The following is a 14,026-nucleotide window of genomic DNA, read 5'->3' on the forward strand; positions in this document are numbered from 1 at the left end:
ATAGAGACCTAGCTGCTCCCTTTACTGCGCCCCCTTCTCAGCACGAAGCAGCCAGAGCGGTCATCGCCCCTTTTCCCTAGCAGCAGCTAGGGTCTATCTGTAGAGGAGAGAATGAGACAGAGACCATAGGCTTAGACAGAATAAAGTGAGAGCCTCTGAAGAAAGCAAGGCAGGATATTTGCAATCAGAGCAATGTAACTACATGCTGGAAACCCCCCTCCTACTAAAACTATGTTAAACATTAAGCTCTAGAATCATTCTTCAGTGAGATCAGTTAATGTTCCCCAGATAGAGAAGAGTAGCACATGTTTTATTATGCTAATCATTTGTAATCATGTATAAGATTCACTTTAGCATACTAAAAGGCCCAGGCCTATGTGCTGTCTTTCCTCCTTCAGATCTGACTAGGTAATTTTGCAAGCTGAGCAATTGACTTAGCATGCAGACCCAGCTGTAGGTGGCATAGTAAAAGGCAGGATTTTTTAGCAAATATACAATATCTCAGCCCACCTTAGAGGCTGGGCATGCAGTCTTTTAATGTGCACCTGGACCAAAGCGCCAGTGTCCCAGATAGAAATCAAGGCAGGAGATTATCTTTAATCAAGGACCCCTTGCCATCTGTCCCGAGCTTAACTCCCTCCTGCTGGTTATGCTATGATGTTGCTCCCCCTTACTATGAAAGTATAGCATTTGTTAATACTCTCAACCAGTCTTCTGACCCCTCCCAGTGTAAGTGGCAGCAGAAAAGACCAAGACTCACTTTATCCTCTGTAAGTGGTCAAGGAACCTGCATTGGGAAAGTTCCTAAAACTTACACCTCCCTCTGCAACAGGACAGAAGTAATAAACACCACCCCAACTTATTATATTCCCCCATCTAATGGGTGGTAGGCCTGCCAAACCGGAGTCACTCCATGTGTTCATTCCTGGAAGTTAAGTAGTCCTACAAAATAGAAGAAGTTTAGACATGTTATTCCTCCAACAAGGCAGACTGTGTGCTGCCCTTAAAGAAGAATGTTGCTTCTATGTAGATCATTCAAGAGTAGTAAAAGACTCCATGGCCAAAGTTAGAGAAGGGTTAGCAAAAAGGAAAAGAGAAGGAGAATAAAAGCAAGAGTGGTTTGAGTCCTGGTTCAACTCCTCGCCATGGTTCACTACCCTCATCTCTACTCTAGTAGGGCCACTAATAATCTTAATATTAATTCTAACTTTTGGCCCCTGCATCCTAAACCGCCTAGTTACCTTTATCAAAGAATGCATTAGCACTGTGCAAATCATGGTGTTGAGACAGAACTATCAGAGTGTTGACCAAACAGATGACCCCTAGTTTCATGATTGAAATAGATACAAGAAGAAGAGGGGAATGTATGAATAGAAATAGGTTAAATGTAAGAATAAAAATAGGTTAGCATAAGACTAGCCATCTTAAGGGCCTAAAAGCCATTTCCTGAGTGTGTGTGAACTGGAACTGGGTAAGGCCGAGAAAAACAAGATAATCAATCATGAACACTGGAATAAGGCAGCAGAGACCCTTGGTCAGCTAACCTTGGTCAGTAAATCCTACATACCAAGCTTATCATGCGGAACCGCCCTGACAATTGAGGAATGGTCTTATCTTGCTCTTGCCTAACCCCAGGATGTATGTCCACCCTGACAATTGAAGAATAGTCTTATCCTGCTCTTGCCTAACCCCAGGATGTATGTCTTGCAAGAATAATGTATAGCTGTGGGAAATTACTATGAGTTAAGTGCTTTGAAAATGCTATATAAACCCTTGGTTCTGAGTGCTCAGGGTCCTTGTTGAAACCCGCTGTGTTGGGCAGACACTTGGACCCCAGCTAGCTGGAATAACAATTAACCTCTTGCTTGTTGTATCGATCTGCCATGGCCTTTGTCTCCTCACTGGGGGGAAGCGCAGACCAGAATAAGGCTGTTGGGTCTTACAGGGGGAAGCACAGACTGGAATAAGGCCATTGGGTCTTACAGGCCTCACTGTGTCCAGATGTCCACTGTTATCTGTCACCTCGTGCTCCCCCTCCTGTTTCCTCTTTTCTTTTCCTAGCATAAACGGAGCTTGAAATCAACCGAGTAAAGGGGGGGCCTTTAGGACATTAGCCCTCCCATCTTCTAACCTGCTGGCTTTTTGAATAAAGCTATTTCTCTACCTGTGTGCTTGTGGAATCACAGAGGTAGGGGTAGCTAATTCTTTGGGGGAACAGGAAAAGGAATACTTTCATTATTGGGGAATTCAGATTTGTGATCTGTTGTCTCTTGCAGACATCTACTCTGGCAATGGTATTTTGATAGCATGTAAATTTGCTTGTTTTTCTATTTTTTTAAAATGTGATTTCCTAAGCCAGAATGTATCTTTATTTAGGTTGTCCTGCTCATCAAAGCAGAGCTTGCTCCTTCATTGCCAAACTGGAAAGAATGTCAAGGGTGTTAGGCTGCAGGCTTCAGGGGAAGGGGTGAGCCTGATGGACAAGCTCAGGCCTCACCAAAGGAGGCCAAGAGACCAACAGTTTCTGGTCTGACAACATTCCAGAGACTGATTGGATAACCCTCCCAACTAGAGCCCTTCCCCTAAGCTAAAGGATTGGTGGAAACTTTCCAGTACCTGGCTAAAGGCCAATGAGAGACCCCCACATACCCTAGATGAGCCAATCCTCACGCCACTGTACACCTTTGCTCTCCCTCCCCCTGCTTTCTTTAAAAACTTGCTGCCTGCCCTGCTGGGTGTGACTTCCCTGGCCTGTGTTTCAGACCATGGAACATCACCTGGGGATTGAGTTCAAATAAACTACCTAGCCCTTTGTTGCCTCTCTTCGCCTGCTTACTTCGGTTGAAATTTATTGGAATTTGTCTTACAAAGGGGAATATCTCTCAATAGAGAGAGTTTAATACTTTCTTTGTAGAGGTTATTTCAACTCAGCAGACTATGAAGTCAAGTGGAACTGGAGCTTTGACCCTTCAAGCTCTAGAGGAACTTGTGGGACTTGTGATTATGCAGGTGGAGAAAGAGGGACCTCTTTGGAAATGGAACTCCAGCATTCAAAGGAAGAAACCCCGTAGTAGGGAGATTTTTCACCAGCATTTCAGACAGTTTTGCTATCAAGAGCCACCCGGGCCCCTTGAGGCTTTGAGTTGATTCTGTCTCTGGGAGCTCTGCCACCCAGAGCCCAAGACACACATTAAGAAGTAGATCCTGGAGTTTCAGGTGCTGACCATCCTGCCCAGGAGTTCCCAGCCTGGGTGTGGGAGCAGCATCCCAAGTAGGGAAGAGATGGTGAACTGTATTGGAGGATTTACAGCAAGAGTGGGATGAATCAGAGCAGGGAAGAGAATGTGAGCTAGCCTCAGGGGACAGGTTTAGATCTCTGATTTGGGGGGACATATCTACCCAGCAATTGGAAAGTCGGCAAATTTCAGTTTTTCTAAACAAGTATACAGCTATTAGCTTGATTTTTGTCCTCATCTCTGGGACTAGAAAAGTTTGCCCTCTCCCTCTTAGTATTTCATGGATTTTTCTCTTAACTTAAAGACTTTTTACTCTAGTTTTCCAATTGATACCCTCATGGGTCCATCTTTTTCCAGTTTTTCTTAGGTTCCTGTTAGTAGCCAGGAAATGCCCTGAAAGATATGGAACTCATGGAAATGGCACAGTGGTCACCATGTTTCAAGTTCGTGTCCTCCATAACCCAGTTAAAAAGTGAGTCACCACAATCCAACCATTGCTTACAAGAGAAGGGTAAGGTCAGAGGCCTGGGGTAGAAATTATAATTGCCTTTGTGGATCTGCTGGTCCAGGCCACACTTTAAGAAGCTTTGCTCTAACTCAGCGCCACTTGGTGGCAAATTCTGCAGTTAAGCCATGAGGATTTGCCAACCTTAGCACAGATGGCACACAGCCTCATTTAACATGAGAATCATGTCCTTTTCCTGGACTTTAGCTTCCATCATCAATCCAGGATTTCTGCTTTATTTTGGGGGACAAAACTGCTAGCTGCTTGACTCAATATTTTTGCAAATTGAAGTATACAATTTAGGTTTTAATGGCTAACAAAGTAACTCATTTTTTTCTAGTGCAGCTTATACCCTACCTCTAGAGGTTCATGTGTAAGATTGAAGTAAAATAGTACACACCTCATACAGTTTGTTAGGATTAAATGAATTATCATATTTTATCCATTCCAAGACTCACAGTTTTCCCTATTTTACTTTTTTAAAATTGAAATGTATCTTATAGTCTTGTCAATTTAAAACATATTTATTTTCTTAGTGACACATAGCTACAGTTGCATCTTGGAATTAAAGACTTCTTAGATTTAATGAATAACACTAATAAGTGGAACAGCTATATAATAAGCCCTTAAAAATGTTAGGCATCATTCATTCACTGAAATTTTTCATTTATTCTCTCATGGACACAAGCTATATTGCTATCATAGACATTATCTGGAAATAAAAAGTCAATTTATGTTACGTGTTTGCTGAAAACTCAGCCCTGTGGACTGTTAATTCAAACAAAAAGACCTTCCTTTGAGATAGGAGACATAATTTAAGATTTTAAAAATTATTATTTATAGGAAATAACTTCCATAATAGGTTTAAAAGGTGAAAGGGGGAGAGTCCATGTGTATATTTCTCTGTATATGTAATATGTGTAGCCCACATTATATTGAGCATTTAAGTAAATCAAGGGCAAAAAGTGTATGTTGTATTAGTTTGCTAGGGCTGCTGTAACAAAGTATCACAGACTGAATGGCTTAAACAACAGAAATTTATTACAACAGGAATTTATTGCTTCTTAAGTCCAAGGTCAATGTGTTAGCAGAATTGTTTCCTTCTAGGAGCTGTGAGACTCTGTCACCTGCCTCTGCTAGCTTCTGGTGGTTTACTGGCAGTCTTTGGTGTTCTTTGACTTGCAGAATCTCTGCCTACATCTTCACGTGACATTCTCCCTGTGTGGCTCCTGTTTCTGTGTCCAAATGTCTTCCTTTACATAAGAACACTAGTATTACTGGATTAGGGTCCACCCTATTAGCCTCATTTGAACTTCATCAACTATGTTAAGACCCTGTCTCCAAATAAGATCACACTGAGGTACTGGAAGGTAAGATTCCCACATACCTTTTCTGGGGGACACAGTTCAACCCATGACATATATTTAGAGAGCCTCCCAAAAGTGGTGCAGTTAAGAGTGGGATCTGTTGTGGATTGAGATTGGGTACCAGTACCTGGCAGGGCTCCACTCAGCTAGTGCTAACCGGCATGTATGTCTTGAAGTAGATTCAAGACTTATGTAGCATGGGATTTCTAAATGAGTTGGTAATTTAACACATCAAGCTCACTATCTTCCCTCTCCCCCATCTATAACCACTGAAACCTCTGACAACATAAAACATCAGGGGCAAATCTCAATTAACTCTAGAAACTAAAATAAAGTTAAGTTCTTACATTAGAAGCTTGAAGGAATATCAATTGGATGTAGCACACATGGACTCAGACTGAAGGAATTCCTTACCTTCACTACCATTCCTGTGAAATAAGAGAAAACGTAGGGGAGAAGGCCCTTAGCAGAACTCAATTCAGAGGCTTGGGGCTGCAGGCAAAAATAGGGTCATGGGGCATTCACGAAGGAAAGTATCTGGATCCCACTGGCTCTGAGAGCATTACTAAGTGGCCACAATTAATCAGGGAGACTTAACATCTGGACAAAAAGTTGGGCACTAGGGCAACTGGACTTTTCCAGATCCTTTAAGAGGGAATTAGTGTAGCATTGCTTGAGCAAATACCTAGCTCTAAAATGAGTACAAACATCACCTTTTCAGCATAGAAATGAACTGCTCCGTTGCTATTGTGCTATTTCATATTACTAGGCTTAAGGTCAACTTTCTGAATAGGGGTTCTAGTACTTGGTAACTCCTACAGTGTGTGCTAGGGCAGAGACTCAAATAGGCTTGGTGTTGTTAGGAGGGACAGAGACTGTAGCTGGAAGATTAATCACCACAAACTAGCTAGAACTCCCTACACAGAGAAATTGTAGACATAGATGGCTGCTCATTCTCTTTTTTTAAAAAATTTAATTGAGGTATATTTAGCTTGCAGTGTAGTTTACATAAAGTAAAATCCAATAATTGGCCATTAAATAAATTAATGGCCATAAAACTATCCCCACAGTCAGAATGTTTTCATATGCTAAAAATGTTCCTTCATGATCCTGTCAGTTTCCTCCTCACTTCAGACCTCTGGCAACTGCCAGTTTGCTTTCTGTCACTATAGTTTAGTATAGTACACTTTTCTAAAATTTAATAGAATCACACAGTCTTTTATATCTGACTCTGTGATGTAGCAGTGCTTTAGAGATACACCCAGGTTGTTGCATGTGTCAGTAATTCTTCCCCTCTTATTGATGCCTAGAATTCCAGTGTACGGTATACCATATTTGGTTGTTCATTCACCAACTAATGGATATTTTGCTTGTTTACAGTTTTTAACTATTATGAATAAAGTCTTTATATGAAAATATACTTTCATTTCTCTTCAGTAAGTACCTAGGAGTGTTATTGTTGAGCTGGATGGTAAGCTTAGTTTAACTTTATAAGAAAATTAGCAGACTGTTTCCAAACTGGCTATGCCATTTTGCATTTTTTGCTTTTTATCAAGAAAAGTTATTACCCTAAATATTTATTAGGGGATTACATAAAATATAGTGACATATTTGGCTCTTCTGTTTCAAAAAGTCAGTTTGAATGATTTAATTTTACTTGTAAATACATACTGCAAGGAAAGCATTTTTTCCTTTCCTAATTACAGGAAAATCTACAGCCTTAGACTGACTGAGTTAGAGGTAGATCCATGAGTCATTGTGACTTCAACTATCCTCACACTAGGTGGGTGATATGATTTAGGGTAGATCAAACAGGTGTAATAAATAGACCCAGACTCAAAAGTGAAATAAGTGGCTTAACACAGCCATGTAACATCCAGGTGATCCTAGGTTGCTCATGAGCACTTGTGGGGAAGAATTTTGGAGGAGTGTAGATGGACTCCATTTCCTTCTAATGATTCATCTGTTCTCCAGTACTAATCATTGTTGCTTTGAAACATATTTTTAATGTCTAGTAGTGATAGTCCTCATCACTGCTCTCTTCCAATGCTCTTCCAATTATTATATATTTACTTTTCCAGATTAACATTAGTATCATTCTGTTCTCTTTCTCCCTCCCTCCACTATCTTTTCACATTTATATTTGAATTTCATCAAATTGCTAGGTTAAGGTCAAAGTATATGTTTCTATTTATTAAAATCTTCTTTTTTATAACTATCTTGCCAATGGGTTTCAGCCCCAGACAAGTTCACTATGAATTCAATGAGACCAAAAAAATGACAGTGGGATTTTCTTGGGGTGAAAGGGTTTATACCCAACTTTATTCCCATGGTGGCAGGTTAATCACTAGAATCCCGTTCACTCAGAGTGAGTCTGCATGCAGCAAGGTGGTCTCTGCCTCTGGACATCTCTGCCCTGACAGCTCTCTCAGTCTCTGTCCTTGGTGTTGTCATCACTCCAGCCTCTGCTCTCCTGCAGCCTTGCAGCACAGAGCACTGGGCAGAGCTCTTTTATACAGAGTCAGTAATAACGTATTGCCCACACATATGTAGTGAGTGAGCTGACCAGGGCCAGGTGAGAATCCTTGCCATAGGAACTTTCACTTTCTCCACAATAAACCAATATTTTAAAAAATTTCAATAGAGATCCTCTACATTTCTTAATTTTTTTCTGTTTTTAAAAATATTTTACTGTTATAAAAGGGATTTTTTTCATATCATGTGTTCTAACATTTTAAAATATTATCAGCAGACCTAGCAGTTGTGTGAGTTTTGACTTTGGAGTTTTGATCCATGGGTCACAAATGGTGTTAAGAGGAAAAAAAATACAAAGAATTTTCATAAATTCACATCCCACAGTTTATATTATGCCCAAGTGTGGATAAAATGAAGGTTTGGTTCCTGTGGGCAGGATTCTCACTGGCCCTGTTTGTCTAGCTCACTACACACGTGTGGGCAATGCATCGTTACTGACTTTCTCTAATAAAGATCCCTGCCCAGTGCTCTGGGCAACACGGTGGCATGGCTGCAAGGCTGCAGGAAAGCAGAGCAGAGGCTGGAGTGGTGGTAGTGCTGAGGACAGAGGCCCGGAGGATGGCTGCATTGGCAGAGGGGCCCAGAGGCAGAGTCTGGCTTGCTGCATGTAGACTCGCTCTGAGTGAATGGGATTTTAGTGATTGACCTGTATGGATAAAATGAGAGTTCCTGTGGCCAGGATTCTCACCTGGTCATGGTTGACTAGCTCACTGCACACCTGTGGGCAATACATAGCTGTTGACTCTATAAAAAGAGTGCCCAGTGCTGTGCAGGACATTGTGGCACTGCTGTAAGGCTGCAAGAGAGCAGAGCAGAGGCTGGAGTGGTGGCAGCGCTGAGGACAGAGGCCCAGAGGATGGCTTTGTGGGATGACTGTGCAGAGAGGCCCAGAGGATGGCTATGCAGAACAACTGTGTGGACAGAGGAGCCCAGAAGCAGAGACTGGCTTGCTGCATACAGACTCTGAGTGAACAGGATTTTAGTGACTGACCTGCCACCTGGAAATAAAGTTGGGTATAACCCTTTCACCCCAAAAATGTTCTACTGTCATTTCTTTGGACACATTGAATCCATAGTGAACTTGCACAGGGCCAAAACCTTGTGCATGACACCAAGTTCAGAGTAATCTTTAAAGTGCCATTTTTAAATTTTGTGTTTTTATTTTAAAAACAATTTGTCAGAAGTTATTTTTCTGAGTAAAATTTAGAAGTACAGGCAATAATAATCTGTAGGGAAGGGTTAGGTTCTCTAAACTTTTGAAACCCTTCAACTTCAAATGATGGATTAAAGTTAAGTGTTTTCCTTTGATTTTCTACCTTTTCAATTTATACATAGGAATATTCATATAGGGTTCTGTTACAATTATTTTATTTATGTATTGAATATTTTGTTTTTTCCTGTTATAGTTACTTTACATTTTACGTAGATAAAAAAAAATACTCTCAGGACCACCTATCATAGGTAGCAAATGTTTGATCATGTGACTGTGATACCCATGCTGCCTGTGGTGGTGGTAGTGCATTCACCTGGCCATAAAGTCAGATGTGTCCAGCATTACTACAATATGTGATTGAATTTGGACACTTGGTACCTACTTGTAGCAGGGAAGTTCTCAATGTGATCCTAATGCTGAGTGGCTCTGTCTGTAGCAGCCCCTAGAATATATGGTACCTGTGGGCTTTACTCTAATAGAGGATCTGAAGGGAAGCTAAGAAGGCAGTGTCCTTACAGAGTTTGAATTCCCCTTGGAAGGCATCCTATTGCTCTAATAGGACTCTTCAAGAGGAAAGAAAATTGTTCAGATTTAATAACTTTAAAGAGAAAAGCAGGGATCAGATGAGATTCCAAATTTTTGTCAGCTTGCTTAAAAATGCATATAACTGCCTTCAGGATAGGTTTTGAGTCAGTTATGGAATTCATGAGCCTGTGAGAACTAGTCTCTCTTTTTGCCTAAATCATACTGTATTACCTGCAATTTAAGTTTCCTTTACTCTTTATCCTACTTTTTCCCCTTCCCCACCAGCTTTTTCTGTGTTCTCTTTCACTCACACACATTTATATATGTCTATCTGTATAGGAAGCCTGACAGGACTTCAGGTCATGGTGTGCAAAATGAAACCTGAAAACATAAAAATAAAAGTATATCAAATATGTGAATATATAAAATTATTATAGTCATAGAATAGAATGTAATATGGCAATTAAAGGAAATAAACTATGTCTATAGCTATTGACATGGATAATGCTCAAAAGCACAATGTAGATGGAAAAAAGGAAGTTGCTAAATGTGAATTTTTAAAATTCACATCATACTATTTGTTACTACTAGAGATGTTAACATGGATAAAGACAATGTCCACTGCAACTAATTTAATTCCCTCTCAAACAAGAATAGAGAGAATTTTTAAATGCATAAACCCACAACAAGGAAAACAAGGGCAGCAACAAAGTTCTAGAAGCAGGAAAGCAGATTGACTAAGGTTAATTGATTTTGCTAACTCCCTGTCAGTGAGTAAACAGTTCATACAGTGGAATCCCTCAACGCAACACTTATTATCTCTGGGAATGAGTGCAGCAGGGTGCTAAAAAAAGGAAAGTTGGCTTTAAGTTGTCTTAGAAGAACTTAGATTTTGAGGTGAGCCCATTCCACATGGTATGATTGCTTCTCTGTCACAGATAAATATTGGAGATTTTTCTCTGGAAAGGATGCCTATACTGAGAGACGTTAGGCACAACAGAGGATAGGAATGCCAAACTGAAATGGGATCGAATAAATTTATCCATGATGAATGCTAAGACTGCTACCCCCGGCCTTCTTCCCTTACTCAGCAACTAGAATGCTGGTAGCCAGACGTTTATTCTCTAGGCAGGAAATTGGAAGAGCATTCTCTGGGGAATCTGACCACATCAAGATGTACATAGGTGCCAATAATGAAATAGCTCAGCCAGATCACCCCAGGTGCAGGCTTGCAGGCTGTGGTAAACAAGACCCATTCATATACTCAGGGCTTCTAATTAGCTTTTTTCTTTTAATTAATAGGCTTTGTATTTTATTATATTTTTTATTTAAGGGACTTATTAAAGCATCTTATCACAAAGATGGAAACACATACAAATTAAAAGCATGCAACTATCATCTTCCACAGCAAGTTAAAACGTTAACATATTTTTCCTGTTTTCATAGCTGAAAACTTCAGATCTTATACCCAACTCACTTACTCTGAATACTTAACTTTCTTCTTGAGAGTATGCAGGGCAGTAAATAACCAAAATGCAAAGTATTATAGAAAGAACATGCAAAATTTTTTTAAAATGTGTAGCAAATAACCCCTCCCCAGCCCCCAATTAAAGGCAAACAATGGCACTCTGCTGCTCTTGCCTACACCCAGATTGTCTTCAAAAACTATTAACATGTACTAGACTTAAAAAAAAAAAACCCTAGCTTTTAATGGGTGTCCAAAAACCTTGTTAGTATTTGAAAATAAATGCTTAAACAAAGGAAAACATATTTTATCTCACAAGTTTAAAGAGTCCTGTATTGCAGTGTTCTGTAAAGTAAGACCAAAACGGGTAGAGGGTTTATTGACAAAGGCAGACTTTCTTTAGGCAGGTATGTAAGGAAGCAGTGCCATTTTATAGGTTGGAAAAGCATACTGTGGAGGTGCTTCAAAGGCAGGGTACACAGCAATCACTGGCACGTTTTTGTTGATGTATTTATAGCAATTCCAAATGCAGTTGAATAGATAAGCCTTAAAAATTATGAATAAGGCAAAGAACACAAAAACAATGAACAGGAGGCAGCTGGGGTCTAATGCCAGGAGGTCAGCTTTATAGGGAAAATTCAGGTAACTGATCCAGATATTCTTTGATACTTGGCAAATAAGTGAGAAAACTGACAGCAACCAGGCAACTGAGAATCAAGTAAAAAAGCCAGTAACAGAAGAATGGAAACAGCCAAAACCACTTCATAAGAAATTGCTTCCTCTACTAGCATTGAACTGATTGTAAACGGAAGAACAAAGATGGCAAAAAGAACACGGCATATCAGACACTCTCTCAGACTAATAGTAATTACCAATGACTTCATACTGAATGTTTGTTAGGAAAGAGTATAAAACCTACATGTGATTTATTCCCACTAGGATGTTCAAACATTTCAACAGTAAGGTAGTAACAAAGAGCCACGTGGTGGAAGCTGCTCGGGCTGAGAGTGGGGGTGGGGGAATTGATAAGGGCCTGGCTATACCTGTTTGAGTTTTTAAACCTACCAATAAGAATAAGACAAATGTAAAGGAAAGATATAACGGGCTTAGGCGATGTCCGGGTGGGGGGAAGACTGTGAACCCTGTAGTACTCAGCCAATGAGGAACCAGGGGAGGGACTCGTGCACTAGGAGATAAATTATTGGCACCAAACTCCCCAGGTGTGCCTGCCCACCAGACACCGGATCTTGCAAGATCGTCATTAAAGCCTCGCTCCACTGTTCTCTTTGTCTCCGTGTCCACTTATTCAATTTGGACCAGTAAGTGTGCTTCTCACAATGTTAACAGCTGGAATTGAGTTTGGATGAGTTACCTCCACAGTAAGCAAAACTGCCATCAATAGTTTTATCGCCATGTACTAGGTGCCCAGAATGACTGTCCAGGGCAGACATGGCAACACACACAGCACACGCTGCTGTAGAACCTGGTCTTCGTGGCTCTGCCTCTGCCAGGACACCATCCGGAATCTCACAGGCCTCATTCATGGTTCTCCGCCAAGCTCCAGACAAACGCTTTCCGCCCAGTGATTGAACTCAGATAGCTCTCCGCGGTCTTTAAAACCAAACGGTGCATCTTCAAGCCCGCCCCGGGCCCCAGCACCTGAGCACTGAGTCGGCTTTATATTATAGAACAGTTTTAGTTTTACAGAAGCATTGAGCACTGAGTACAGAGAGTTACCATATATCGTCCTCCTCTTCCTAGTACAGTTTCCTTCATTAGCATTTGCATTAATGTGGGACAATTTTTACAGTTGATACCAATACTAATACATTATTAACTACAGTTATAGATTACAGTGTGGGGGCCACACTTTGTGCTGTACATTCTATAGGGTTTGACAAATGCAGAATGTCATATATCCATGATTACAGTACCATAAAGGATAGTGCCACAGCCCTAAAAATTCCCTGGGCTTTACCCTGTCCCCTTCTCTTCTGAACCCCATGGCAACACTGATCTTTTCACTGTGTAGTTTCTTTTTCCAGATTGTCCTATATTTAGAATCATACAGGATGTAGCCTTTTCAGACTGGTTTCTTTCACTTAGCAATGTACATTTATGGTTCCTCTGTGTCTTTTCATAGCTTGATAGCTCCTTTTTATTACTGAATAATGTTCCATTGTAAGGATATATACTACAGTTGGTTTATCCATTTACCTATTGAGTCACCTCTTGGTTGCTTCCAGGTTTTGGCAATTATGAATAAAGCTGCTATGAATATATGTGTGCAGGTTTTGTGTTTTCAACTCATTTGGGTAAATATTTAGGAGGGCAGTTGCTGGATCACATGGTAAGACTGTATTTACTTTGTATGGAACTTCCAAATTATCTTCCAAACTGGCTGAACTAAATTGGATTTCTGTAAGTTCCACATCCTTGATAGTATTTGGTATTGTCAGTTTTTTTGAATTCTAGCCATCCTAAAAAAATGTGTGGGGATACCTCATTTTAGTTTGCAATTTCCAAATGACATATGATGCTGAGGATTTTTAAAATTTTTTATTAAGCTATTATTGATATACACTCTTATGAGGGTTTCTACATTTACCCATATTATCAAATCCCCACCCATACCCCAATGCAGTCACTGTCCATCAGTGTAGTAAGATGCCATAAATTTACTATTTGCCTTCTTTGTGCTACACTGTTTTCCCCGTGATCCCCCACACCATGTGTACTAAACATAATACCCCTGAATCCCCTTCACCCTCCCTCCCCACCCACCCTTCTACACCTCTCCCCTTTGGTAACCACTAGTCCTTTCTGGGAGTCTGGGAGTCTGCTGCTATTTTGTTCCTTCAGTTTTGCTTCGTTGTTATACTCCACAAATGAGGGAAATCACTTGGCACTTATCTTTCTCCGCCTGGCTTATTTCACTGAGCATAATATTCTCCAGCTCCAGCTAAGCAATTTTTCATATGCTTATTTGTCATCTGTATTTTTTTATGAAGTATCTGTTTAGATCTTACATTGATTTTTAAATTGGGTTGTTTTCTGATTGTTGAATTTTTAGAGTTCTTCCTTTAATTTTGATGCAAATCCTTTATCAGATACATGTTCTGCAAATATTTGCTTCCAGGCTGTGGCTTGTCCTTTAATTCTTTTAGCAATGACTTCTAC

General features: G+C 40.3%; 1 pseudogene; it reads right to left on the reverse strand.

Moving 5' to 3' along the window:
- Positions 1 to 11,245: 11,245 nt before the first annotated feature.
- Positions 11,246 to 12,478, reverse strand: LOC118924130 (lysosomal-associated transmembrane protein 4A-like; annotated as a pseudogene).
- Positions 12,479 to 14,026: the final 1,548 nt, after the last annotated feature.

The sequence above is a fragment of the Manis pentadactyla genome, chromosome 16 (genome assembly GCF_030020395.1).
Source record: "Manis pentadactyla isolate mManPen7 chromosome 16, mManPen7.hap1, whole genome shotgun sequence".
Lineage (NCBI taxonomy): Eukaryota > Metazoa > Chordata > Mammalia > Pholidota > Manidae > Manis > Manis pentadactyla.